Below are 12,044 nucleotides of genomic sequence, written 5' to 3' on the forward strand. Positions count from 1 at the left end.
TTCTGTGTGTGGTCGTGGAAGTGTTGTTGTTTTGGAGATGGTGATAGTGATGTGTGAGTTACTCGCCATACCTGCTTGTTTTTTTGTTCCCTCTTTTGCGATCAGCCATACCTACTTGTTGATCAGTCCTTTTAGCCTTTTCGTATGTGGCTGCCTGTTTCTTCTTTTTCTTCTTTCTTTTTCTGTTCTTTTTATTTATATTTTTCGTTTTTAATTTTTTGTTAAATTCGTGGACATCTTAGTAGGGAATACCAAACGAAAAAAAAACCTCGTGAACCAATTTTTCAAAAGGAAAAAAGGCCGCAATTTTTTTATAAAAATTTCATGGATTTAGAAATAAATTCAAATGTTTTCAAAAGAAGTTCACAAATTTTCAAAAGAAAAGTTCTCGGAATTTTGAAAGAAGTTGTAAAAATGAAAAGAGTTCGTGGATTTGAAAAAAGTCCACGGATTCAAAAAAAGTCCACGAGTTCTGTAAAAAGTTTCACGCATTAGATAAAAACGAAAAAAAGATAAGAAATTGGAATAAATTATTCACAAGAGGTGAGGTGGCGTGGTTGGTAAGGACAGTTTTTGCACCAAAAAGGGGAGGTTGCAAGTTCAAAACACCTTATGTGCACACCTTTTTTTAGCAGTGTAACAGAAAAAAGACATTTTAACATGCAAAAAAAATACAAATTCATTGAAAAGTTCATCAAATTTAGAAAAATTTCATTATTTTGAAAACAAGTTCATGAATTCAAAAGATTCGGAAAAAAGTTCACAGAAACGAAAAAAATTCATAAACTCAAGAAAAGTTCACGAAATTAAAAAAAAAGAAAAACGGCACAAAAAAGCAAACAAGCTAGAATCTAGCACAAAAAAATGATCGTTATTAAAAATAGAATGAAAGAATAAACTATCACGAAGCGGATGTTTTCATGGATGGTTAGCGCGCTCGTACATTGCCTGTGAGGTGAGGGCTCGAAACGTCATGGCGCGCGTTTTTTGAAACGTTTTGCAGAAAAACGTAAAGAAAAAAGAGTATGATGGGCCGGCCCAGTGCGCGTTGTGGTCAACATCGCTGCTGCTTGGCCCGCGAGCCAGACAAATCCCTGCCACGTCAGCGTTTTTATGTATCAAACCATGTCAAGGTTCGATTTAGACCGGGATTGCATAGTTCAGGGTGCAATCGACCGGGATTTCAACTTAAGGGTTCGTTTCACCAAACCTCTACGAGTTTAGGGTTTTAAATGGACGTTTTCCTGGGCCAAGCGTTGCCTGCATGCTCGCGATTGGTTAAGTAGGTGGGTGAGCCCCGGTTTCTGTATCGACTAATGAGACAACTGGCAAACGTGAGCGAGGCTCCTCCTCCTCCAAGTATCCAATCCCCTTCCCTTCCTCTCCTGATCCTCTCAACCACTCCTCCTTCCCCTAGATCTGATCCAGAGAGAGAGCTGAGGTAGATCGGGCCTGTTACATCTGGTATCAGAGGTCAGACGATCTGGAGACAGCCTACCCCCGACCGCGCTACGCCACCAAGCAGGCGCTGAAGACGGCGGCGATGGAGGAGCAGCTCGCCGCGCTCGTCAAGTCCGTCCACGAGAGTCGCGTGGCCAACAACGCCCGGCTGGATGCGATCCAGACCTCCATCGACCTCTGGCGCCCAGCGGTGACGAGCCTGCAGAACCAAACCGACGAGCTCCGCACACAAGTGGGGCGCATCGCCCTCCACCCCGTGTTGGCGGAATCGACGGGTCCTGCGGCGGATTTCACCGGAGCCGCGGGGGATCCGGGTCGATCTGAAGCCGATCCGGTGGGGCTCAAGACGGGCGTGCAGAACACCAGCAACCCTGAGCACCACGGGCCAAGCGGCCACGGCGACGTCGAGAATTCCGGGGGTCTGGCTTATGGGGTAGTCACCACCCAGTTGCCGCCTCCGGCCAACAGTATGTTTCCAACTGATCCTGCCTCTAGATCTCTTGCCCTGAGTTCTGTAGGTCAGTATAGAGAGTATGAGGCATGCACACATCATACCCCAGCGAGTTGTCCCTGCCTAAATTGGATTTTCCATCGTTTGATGGGGATAATCCACAATTTTGGCGGACCCGCTATGAGAAGTATTTTGATGTTTACGGGGTTCAGCCAGAATTTTGAGTCCGGGTAGCTACCTTGCATTTTATGGGAAACGCTGCTCGCTGGCTTCAATTACAGGAGGCTAAGAGTTGAAATCTAACTTGGGAGGAATTGTGCACAGCTCTCTGTGGGAAATTTGGCAGAGAACAGTACCAAGTGTACCTGCGTCAATTTCGAACTCTCAAACAAACTGGCACAGTTAGCGAGTACATGCATCAATTTGAACAAATCATGCATCAGTTGTTAGTGCATAACCCTGCATTTGATCATGTTTTCTTCACTACACAATTTTTAGAAGGGCTCAGGCAAGAGATTCGTATAGGCGTTGTTCTTCACCAACCAAAGGACTTGGACTCCGCTTTTTCCCTGGCTTCTTTGCAGGAAGAATTGATGGACGCCATGCTTCGCCGCGATCCAAGGTGATACGAAGCTCCCCAAAACCGGCAACAACCTCGCCCACTTCTGGCGGGCGGGGCACCACTGGGTCGCCCCATTCCCATGGTGCAACCGGCAGCAGCGGAGGATTGCCGGGGAGTGGAAGCAGCGCACCCACCAGAGCGACTGGCACGGGGGGACGATCGTGTAGCAGCGTTGAGAAACTACAGGCGTGCCCGGGGCTTGTGTTTTAAATGTGGGGAAAGGTGGGGGCAAGGGCATCTGTGACGCCCGGATAATTAAGCTACAGTGAACCCCTGCTAATGATGCCACGTCATCTCGGTTACTGTCGATAAACGCGCGTTAGTTTAAAACAGATTCAAATTTAATTTGAATTAAAATCAAACAATAAAAGTTTTCAGCTGTCAAATCTAAAATGTTCAAAAGGTGAAAAATAATGCATAAAGAATTATGATGAAGAACCCATATTTAAATAAAATATTTACTAGTATGATTTGAACAGTAGCAAAACAACTATTTAAACGCCTTTAGTATTTTATAAAATACTAAATTGTTTTATATCGGGGTAAAACGTTTTAAGGTAGTGGGTTATTCTGAAACATTATTCTAGGAGCTATCATCATATTTTACTAAACCAAAATAAAATTAAACCAGTAAAAGGAAAATAAGGAAAAGTAAATTGAAAAGTAAAAAGCAAAGTAAAAAAAAGGAAAGAGAACACACACACCCCCCCCCCACGTTGGGCCAACCGGCCCAGCTACCTAACCAACTGGCTGGCCCAGCCACGGCCTATATGGCCTATCCTCCCCGACCATAACTCCACCTACCCCCACTCCCCCCGATCACCCCACTCGTCCCCCTATCCCTCTCGCTCGGTTCCCCTCCCCCCCGATCTGGATCGGGGGCGCACGCCGCTCGCCACCGACACCGTCGCCGGACCGCTCCGCCGTCGCCAACGCCACCTCGCCGGACTGCCTCCCGTCTCCGATGCCGTCGTCCCCGACCTCCTCCTCAAGCCCCACTGCCCTTTCCCTACGGCCACAGTGAGCCCCCCTCTCCTCCTCTATCCCTCGCACGGCACGGCGCGCCGTCGCGGTCGCCACAGCGCCCGCCCACTACCGCTGTTGCCTTCCCTTGCCGCTCGCTCGCACCTCCGCTGCTTGCCGCGGCCTGCTGCGGCTGCTGCCATTGCCGCCGCTGCTTGCTAGTGCTGCCGCCGCCGCTAGCAAAGGCCGAAGCCCCGCATCCCCCTGAGCGAGTTCGCCCCTTGCACGCCCGCGCTGCAGCAACCCTGCTCGCCTGCGTGCCCGGCGCTCGCGCCCATCGGGCGCCTCCATTGCCCGCCTCACGCGCCTCCACTCGTCGCTCCCCGGACCGCCTCCCCGTTTCTGTCTCGCAGCGGCCCTGCTGCTGCCCGCAGCGCCGGCGCGCAGCCCAGGCCCCCTGCGCCGCTGCTGCCGCTCGTCGTGGTTGCCGCCGGCGCCCAGCGCCCGTCCCTCCCCTGTCGACCTGGGCGGGTACCCAGCGCCCGCTCCAGGCGCCTGCTAGCCAACCCACTAAGGCCCCTAGGGCCAATGACATGTGGGGCCCAACCCTGGAACGTTTTAAAAAAAGAATTAAAAAAATAATAATAAAAATAATTAAAATATCAATTAATTAATTAAAGAAATTAATTAACTTAATTAATTTTGATTAATTAAACTAAACAACTAATTAATCATGATTAGTTAGTCTAGTCAATGACGAACGGGACCCACACGTCAGTTTGACCAGTCAACACCCCTGTTGACTGCTGACGTCATGCTGACGTCAGCATGCACTGTTCTGGATAATGTTGAATTAAGTTAATTAAATAAATTCTAAAAATGATTTAAAACTTTAGAAAATCATATAAAATAAACCGTAGCTCAGATGAAAAAACTTTGTACATGAAAGTTGCTCAGAACGATGAGACGAATCCGAATACGCAGCCCGTTCGTCTGCCACACGCCCCTAGCATAGCAAACATGCAACTTTTCCCTCCGGTTCATCTGTCCGAAAACGCGAAACACCGGGGATACTTTCCCGGATGTTTCCCCCTTCGTTGGTATCACCTCCTACCGCGTTAGGGCACACCTAGCACCGCGCATTGTCATGTCATGCATCGTCATGCATATGTTTGCATTATATTTATTGTTTCTTCCCCCTCTTCTCTCGTTAGACACCGAGACCGACGCCGCTGCTACCCAGTATGACTACGGTGTTGACAACCCATCCTTCTTGCTAGAGCAACCAGGCAAGCCCTCCCTTGATCACCAGATATCGCCTATTCTTCTTTATACTGCTTGCATTAGAATAGTTTAGCATGTTACTGCTTTCTGTTAATCCTATTCTGCTGCATAGCCTGTCTTTGCCACTACTGTTGTTACCTTTACCTGCAATCCTACATGCTTAGTATAGGATGCTAGTATTCCATCTATGGCCCTACATTCTTGTCCATCTGCTGTGTTATACTATCAGGTCGTGATCACTTGGGAGGTGATCACGGGTTTTATACTATATACTTTATACATGATACGTGTGGTGACTAAAGTCGGGTCAGCTCGTGGAGCACCCGCGAGTGATTCACGGATTGGGGGCTAAAAGGACCTTTGTCCCGATGGACCTCTGGGTGGATCTTTGTGGCGGAGCGACAGGGCAGGTTGAGACTGCCTAGGTGAGAGGTGGGCCTGGCCGTGGTCGGTGTCCGCAGTTACATCAATTAACACGCTTAACGAGATCTTGGTATTTGATCTGAGTTTGGCCATTTGGTCTATACGCACTAACCAACTACATGGGAAAGATATGGGCACTCGACGTCGTGGTATCAGCCGAAGCCTTCATGACGTCAGCGACTGAGCGGCGCGCGCCAGATTGGACCGCGTAACGTGACTTCCTTTGTAATGGAGGTTGCTAGGTCTGCTTCCGGCCGCACTCGCAACGTGCAGGCGTGCAATGGGCGATGGGCCCAGACCCCTGCGCCATAGGATTTAGACCGGCGTGCTGACCTCTCTGTTGTGCCTAGGTAGGGTTGCGACGTGTTGATCTTCCGAGGCCGGGCATGACCCAGGAAAGTGTGTCCGACCAAATGGGATCAAGCGTGTTGGGTTATGTGGTGCACCCCTGCAGGGAAGTTTATCTATTCGAATAGCCGTGTCCCTCGGTAAAAGGACGACCCAGAGTTGTACCTCGACCTTATGACAACTAGAACTGGATACTTAATAAAACACACCCTTCCAAGTGCCAGATATAACCCGGTGATCGCTCTCTAACAGGGCGACGAGGAGGGGATCGCCGGGTAGGGCTATGCTATGCGATGCTACTTGGTGAACTTACCATCTACTCTCTTCTACATGCTGCAAGATGGAGGTGGCCAGAAGCGTAGTCTTCGACAGGATTAGCTACCCCCTCTTATTCTGGCATTCTGCAGTTCAGTCCACCGATATGGCCCTTTACACGTATACCCATGCATATGTAGTGTAGCTCCTTGCTTGCGAGTACTTTGGATGAGTACTCACGGTTGCTTTTCTCCCTCTTTCCCCCCTTTCCCTTCTACTTGGTTGTCGCAACCAGATGCTGGAGCCCAGGAGCCAGACGCCACCGTCGACGTCGATTCCTTCTACACCGAGGGTGCGTTCTACTACGTGCAGGCCGCTGACGACGACCAGGAGTTGTTTAGGAGGATCCCAGGCAGGAGGCCTGCGCCTCTTTCGATCTGTATCCCAGTTTGTGCTAGCCTTCTTAAGGCAAACTTGTTTAACTTATGTCTGTACTCAGATATTGTTGCTTCCGTTGACTCATCTATGATCGAGCAATTGTATTCGAGGCCCCTGGCTTGTATTATGATGCTTGTATGACTTATTTATGTTTTAGAGTTGTGTTGTGATATCTTCCCGTGAGTCCCTGATCTTGATCGTACACGTTTGCGTGCATGATTAGTGTACGATCGAATCGGGGGCGTCACAAGTTGGTATCAGAGCTGACTGCCTGTAGGAATCCCCCTTCCACACTCCTTGGCCGAAGTCGAGTCTAGTCAATTGCAGAACTTTTACTAACATGGCTGTGTGGCTTACGGGCCCACGTCGCCATTGGGTGGTATTAGGATCTTTTATTCCTCGACCTATACTCTGGGACTCTGATCTCTCTTCTATTCGGGTTAAATGATTTTGCTAAAAACAAAACTAACTTTAGGTTCTCGAAAATACTTTCTCCCAGAGAGCCCCTCACTTCAGATGATCGCCTAATGCACTAGAAGATTCCGAAGTTACTCTAGGATGTTCTCTCGAGTCTTTGTGACATCGCATTTGCGATTTCCTTCCACCGTCAACCCCTATGAAAACTGCATACACTTGCCATTCATACAATCATTCCCCGTGAATCTTGTTATTAGGAGCTGTCCCGAAATACTCTCTGTTGTCCCGAGAATCCTTTGAGCTTACTGCCTTGCAGTTCTTTACTACATGAATACCCCTACAGATAATTGCTCACACTTATCGAGTATCCGTTCATCCATAGTTGATTCCTGTATTTCACAAAAGTCTTCGAAATACCATTCGTTCTTCTAAAAATCCTTGACATCCTAATGCTCTTGAAATTCTTGCTTACTAGCATTATGATTAATCCCATCAGTCTGGTAATCTTATTGGCATCCTTTGTCAATATCATTTTGAGCCCATTGATTCAATATGTTGCGAATGCTCGCAATCCTCAATCATATCCTAGAATTTATTCTTCCGGCTCAGACGTCATTTTAAACATGAGCTGGTTCTCGACCAATGAAATTACCGTTGATTGTACCCCTAAGTCTACTCAACTTATCCATCCTTAATCACAGCGTTTGTTTCTGAGCCCTTAATTTGGAAATCATAACTCCTTTGCATTTGAGCTTGGATTAGTCAGTTGTTTCGGTAATCCGATCTCCTTGCTTTCTTTCTTCTTCTGGTTGAGTACCGATGCTCACATCAGATCCCTTATGGACCACCAGATCCTTATTAGATTTTATCCGACGACGTCCTTTATATTCAATAACTCTGTGAGTCTTTTCTCGGATACATAATGCCTTTGGTAAATTGTATCCTCTGCTTTGTCAAACATGCTCTGCTTTCGAGCTTGTGTTATTTACCCCTGAAGTTTGTGGTATATGTTCCTAAGAGGCCCCGATGGGTTGAACATATGCCTTTTCTAATCCGTGTGAACCCTGAAACTACTACGGGTCATACTCTACCGGTGTTATATATGTCCGATAAAATTTCAACACCACAACTTCATTGAAGGCGAGAAGTGAATGAAAGGTTATGCATTAAAGAAGTGGGAGTCGACCTTGAACTTTGTGTTCATGCCCATGGACACAATGTAGATCCTATCATGGAAGCTTCTTGTAATAATAACTATTTCCTTGATAACTATCATCTGGTATTTGTGAATTGATCATTTGCAACTATGGTTCCGACCATATGTTCTTCTTTGATCCCATTTCTCGGGCAAGTTTAAGCACTTGTCTTCTATGGATCAATACACCAGTCCAACCTTTACTTTGACCTCTCGTCGAGTATTACACCCTGGTATCTCGAGAATATCATGGAACTGCATAACTTCTTATGGGTTCTTCAGCAACTGTTATTTCTCACCGGTTCCAATTTTCTTGGGTTCTGGGTTGTCGTCAACCGAGAACACCGAATAGTGAATCGAGTCCGCACTCCGATTCAATAACTCTAAGTGATTTTCGTTGCTTACGAGTTTATTAACCCTTCAAGTCATCCCAAGCCTGATCGGCTATATCATTATCGTGCAAACTTTTAACTGTGCTACATGGTCCTTCTTCTCAGAGCACAATTTTTGATGATAAGCTAAGCTTACATTGATCTTTCTCGTCATATCATTTCGCCTTGAATAACAAGTTTGATTTCGAGTTTGTGTCGTACCCGTGGTTCCAATAACCTTTCGCTTCATCATTCCTTTAACTTGATTTCATCGCCGATCGATTAAATCTTCATGAAATCTCGCGACAAATGCGTCGTGAACATCATCAACATTTTGAGCTCTTCCAAGATATCTATCGAATTCTTGATGAGAAATACCACCCTTTGCCCTCGATGATTTGTGTTGTCATCGACCACTTTATTGCCTTCCCTCCAACACAAACTTGTTCGTGTTTTGTGTTATACCTTGAGTCCCTTGCTATCCAACATTTGTTCTTCTTTACCTTGGAGTATTACCATCTTTTATGTCAAGAATGTCATGAGGATTATTCCACCTCTTAAGAATTCTTGGTATAGTGATACTTCTCACCATCACCATTCTTTCTTGGTCCCCGTGTTGATTCCAACAAGTGAACGGTGTTGTTTGGATTCTTTCCTTCTAGCAACCCTATTGCTTTGAAGTTAATGGTCGACATTTCATTCTTATACCATTGGTTATCGAATCACCATTATAACATCGGTCATGCTACCTAAGCCCATATTTCGGGTGCACCTTTCAACCGATGTTTAAATTGGGTATGGTTTCCTCGAGCATATCCCCTTATATCATTTCATCTGACAAATGTTATCTCTTTGTTCACATCAGTGCGGAAATCCATGGAAATCTCGATGAATTGTTGCTGAGGCCATCAGCCACCTCCTCATCCTCTCCTTGGTTTAATGATGAACTCTTGTTTTGGAACTCGCTTCCATAGTTCAATTCCCGAGAATCGTACAATGTCATCTTGACAATTTGTGTTGCACCTTTCTTCTCAAGCATCCTAAGTCTGAGTTATCCTGACACCAATCAGAACTGAATCTCGGTCAGATATGATGGTTGGAACATATTTCCAAGAGTTATAACATTGGTCTTTATGTGACCCAGTAAGGTGGTGTCATGCCTAGTACACCTGGCCGGAGGACCTATTGTTATAGTTTCCTTGTTGGCAAGGTCAGTCATTCTTCCGTGAGGAAATTGTAAGACTTATTTTATAAGTTGTTCCTGATGGATCCTTTTTGTTTCCAAAGTCTGATCTACACCTATTGACCATGTCAATGCTATCTTGAAGCATGTCCATGGTACTCCGATTTTCAACAGGAACATTTGAAGCCCAATGCTAAATGTTTCCTGCTCAATTATCCAAACACCGCTGTATGGGTAATGTCATGAAAATTCTCTCCCGTACCTAAAGAGTTTTCTACATTATATCCTGTCATGGATATCATGCTCTGGTTGTCCTTGGGAAGGATATACCCCTGAAATATGTGTATCAACAAATTTTCCTTTCCATTGGTTTGTTTAAACTGATAATCACATTTTCCTGTCCCTTGGTTTGTTTACCCTTTCAGGTGATCTACACATAATCTAAGCAGTAATAATTCTCTGCTTATATAACACCCCGGTTGTACAACTCTGCTAGTAAAACCCTGTTACTATTGTTGATGACATTCTGGTAACCACCGATGGATGAGAACTTTGCCTATTGGTCCGCCTCGTTTCAACGAGCAGGAAAATTGTTCTCTTAGTCCCTCGCCCTTGGTACCAACGATGCAGCCAACATAACTGACCGGTTATTCTCTGGCATGCCTTGCTATCATGACCATGCAAGATGTGAACGCCCTTCCTTCTTTTAACCCACATGGTGGGCCCATAACCCACAGTTTCACAGGATCAAAACCTGACTCTCTTGTACACCCCCTGTTTCCAAAGATATTCCTCATGCTTGGCTTCGTATGTAATTCACGAGCCACCTTCCCTGTGATCATCAATTCTGGTATTAGACACAATACTTATTACCGTTGCCTTGAACCACTTTCACACTTTGTTTTAGGCAACGAACGATTGTCTATCCGCTCGAAACTTCTCATGATACCTCCTCACTTTGCTCTCAATAATGTCTAAAGTTTCAATTCGAGAGATACTTATGCTTCTTCCCCTGAGATTAACCGTCTGATGGTCGATCTTGTTAGAATCCGTCCTTATAGAGTTTTCCCTTCTTACCCTTTCGTAAGTACGGTGAAGATCCTGAAGGAAGGACGACAACTTCATCTTGATGACCTAAAGCAGAGAAATGAAGACATCAATGTAATGGACGACCTCTTCGAGAAGAGCAACTATGACCAAGAAGAATCGTTAGAGTTCCGTAACCAAATCCCTTCCCCTCACTTCCCCTCTTAAATCTGGGGACGAGATTTCTTGTAGTGGAGGAGAATTGTGATGCCCGGATAACTAAGCTACAGTGAACCCCTGCTAATGATGCCACGTCACCTCGGTTACTGTCGATAAACGCGCGTTAGTTTAAAACAGATTCAAATTTAATTTGAATTAAAGTCAAACAATAAAAGTTTTCAACTGTCAAATCTAAAATGTTCAAAAGGTGGAAAATAATGCATAAAGAATTATGTTGAAGAACCCACATTTAAATAAAATATTTAAATGCACTAGTATGATTTGAACAGTAGCAAAACAACTATTTAAACGCCTTTGGTATTTTATAAAATACTAAATTGTTTTATATCGGGGTAAAACGTTTTAAGGTAGTGGGTTATTTTGAAACATTATTCTAGGAGCTATCATCATATTTTACTAAACCAAAATAAAATTAAACCAGTAAAAGGAAAATAAGGAAAAGTAAATTGAAAAGTAAAAGCAAAGTAAAAAAAGGAAAGAGAACACACCCCCCCCCCCACGTTGGGCCAACCGGCCCAGCTACATAACCAACTGGCTGGCCCAGTCACGGCCTATATGGCCTATCCTCCCGACCCTAACTCCACCTACCCCCACTCCCCCCGATCCCGCCACTCGTCCCCCTCTCCCTCTCGCTCGGTTCCCCTCCCCCCCGATCTGGATCGGGGGGCGCACGCCGCTCGCCACCGACACCGTCGCCGGACCGCTCCGCCGTCGCCAACGCCACCTCGCCGGACTGCCTCCCGTCTCCGACGCCGTCGTCCCTGACCTCCTTCTCAAGCCCTACTGCCCTTTCCCTACGGCCACAGTGAGCCCCTCTCTCCTCCTCTATCCCTCGCACGGCACGGCGCGCCGTCGCGCTCGCCACAGCACCCGCCCACTACCGCCGTTGCCTTCCCTTGCCACTCACTCGTGCCTGCGCTGCTTGCTGCGGCCTGCTGCCGCTGCTGCCATTGCCGCTGCTGCTTGCTAGCGCTGCCGCCGCCGCTAGCAAAGACCGAAGCCCCGCATCCCCCTGAGCGAGTTCGCCCCTTGCACGCCCGCGCCGCAGCAACCCTGCTCGCCTACGTGCCCGGCGCTCGCGCCCATCGGGCGCCTTGCCCGCTTCATGCACCTCCACTGCCCGCCTCACGCGCCTCCACTCGTCGGCTCCCCGGACCGCCACCCCGTTTCTGTCTCGCGGCGGCCCTACTGCTGCCCGCAGCGCCGGCGCGCAGCCCAGGTCCCCTGCGCCGCTGCTGCCGCTCGTCGCGGTTGCCGCCGGCGCCTAGCGCCCGTCCCTCCCCTGTCGACCTGGGCGGGTACCCAGCGCCCGCTCTAGGCGCCTGCTAGTCAACCCACTAAGGCCCCTAGGGCCAATGACATGTGGG

This window comes from Aegilops tauschii, chromosome 6 (assembly GCF_002575655.3).
Source record: "Aegilops tauschii subsp. strangulata cultivar AL8/78 chromosome 6, Aet v6.0, whole genome shotgun sequence".
Classification (NCBI taxonomy): Eukaryota; Viridiplantae; Streptophyta; class Magnoliopsida; order Poales; family Poaceae; genus Aegilops; species Aegilops tauschii.